Source organism: Anneissia japonica, unplaced genomic scaffold, assembly GCF_011630105.1.
Source record: "Anneissia japonica isolate Jap-2015-1 unplaced genomic scaffold, ASM1163010v1 scaffold199_len4679917_cov187, whole genome shotgun sequence".
Lineage (NCBI taxonomy): Eukaryota > Metazoa > Echinodermata > Crinoidea > Comatulida > Comatulidae > Anneissia > Anneissia japonica.
The window spans coordinates 4,356,099-4,357,743 of NW_022686322.1; the positions used below are offsets into that span (position 1 = coordinate 4,356,099).

Here is a 1,645-nt window from a genome sequence, read left to right on the forward strand (position 1 = left end):
AAAGAATGAAGTATATTGAACTGTGCAAAAAACAAGTCTCAATATTTTTGGTTGACACAAAATACAATAAATAAATATTTAAAGAAAAAATGCATTTTTTTTTCAAATTTCCTGCCTTGGGCAGGACTAAAGCCTAGTCTAGGGCTTAGCTAGGCTAGGTACTGTGTACTGTAGGCCCTAGCCAGGTTAAGGAAGAGGCCTAAGCCTAGGCTAGGCCTAGGTAGGCAAAAAAACCAACGATTCTTCTTTTGTGTCCCAACGCCCCTACCTGACCTGTTGCACTTTTTTTTACTTAATTCTTAGGTTTAGCCTTGGGCCTGGCCTAAACAGTATACAGTATAACAACAGAAACACTGCCACTGCACTGACTGACGAACTGACTGAATTGAACTAAACTTGATACTTAGCTACAAAATTATACCTAGGCTAGAATAAGTAACTAGGCGTATATATGTGGAAGGCGTACATTTATGGACGAAAGGAGATTATTTTTTCTTTACTTACCACAATACTGACTGTGCATAGACCTTGGCATAGTGCGGACTCTTCTCCTTTTTTTCCAATGGCAATATAATAATAGGCCTAGGCCTAGCGTCTATCCTAGGCTAGGCTGAGTTTCAGCAGAAGAACGTCCAAAATCCTTATTCAATCCTTTTAATAGTTCATGACATTGCTACAGGTATTAACCATTTCAATAAAGTATCAGTTTGCGATTATTACTCCAATTATTACTGAACAAAAGGAGGACACCACAACAACAAAGGGAGCAGCGAGCGAGAGAGATGTCGATGAAGACCGTTCCGTTAGCTTTCAAATTTTACCACCCAGTTGTGGAATGTACCATGTTTATTAGAGGGGAGGGGAAACAATTTAAGACCAGTTATAATTCTTATTAAATGTATTTGTATGAAACCTTCTGTAATTAATCATTTGTTTTGTGTAAGACAGTATAAATTTTATAGCATTTCATTTCATACACTAAATAATTTACTAAATCGTACAACTCAACTCATAAATTGGACCCCTATCACGGCCTGATCCATTGTCTGGTTATTGAAAACGATGTATATATCACTACCATCTGGTATGATTAAAGTAGGTTTTAAGTTACACAACAGTAACTTTAAAATGGTCACAATGGTGGTTTGTGGTTAAGGATTTTGTAAGATTAAGTATTTGTTACAAATATGTGCATTAAATTCATTTTTCATTTCAATTTTAAAATGTGTTGTAAGGCTAATTATTTGCTGTTTTTAACATTTAATTAAATGTTTAATTTAATGTTTAATTTAACTTATATGTTTAATGTAACTTAAACGCTTAAAGTTTTTAACATTTTAACTTAAAATGTGAGCATGCTAATTGATACTTATGCATCTGTTATACATTTCCAAACAGATATTCTATAGAATTCCTAGACAACTTCTAAAGCAAATGTTATAGATGTCTATAGAATTTTCTATAGAATTTCTATATAGCTTCTAAAGAGAATGTTATAGATTTCTATAAAATTTCTTCAGAAATATGAAGCATGATTATTTGCGACAAAATGATACACATATTAAACTCTATGCATTATTTAGTTACTCAACATCAGACCATGAGCCAAATGCAATAGTTTTATTTATTATTTTTTTATTATTAT

General features: G+C 32.6%; 1 protein-coding gene across 1 annotated transcript in view; it reads right to left on the reverse strand.

The window, feature by feature from the left end:
* The window catches only part of LOC117114753 (apolipoprotein(a)-like), a 21,147-nt gene that overhangs the window by 7,123 nt on the left and 12,379 nt on the right, over positions 1–1,645 (reverse strand). The gene's annotated exons all lie outside the window — the stretch shown is intronic.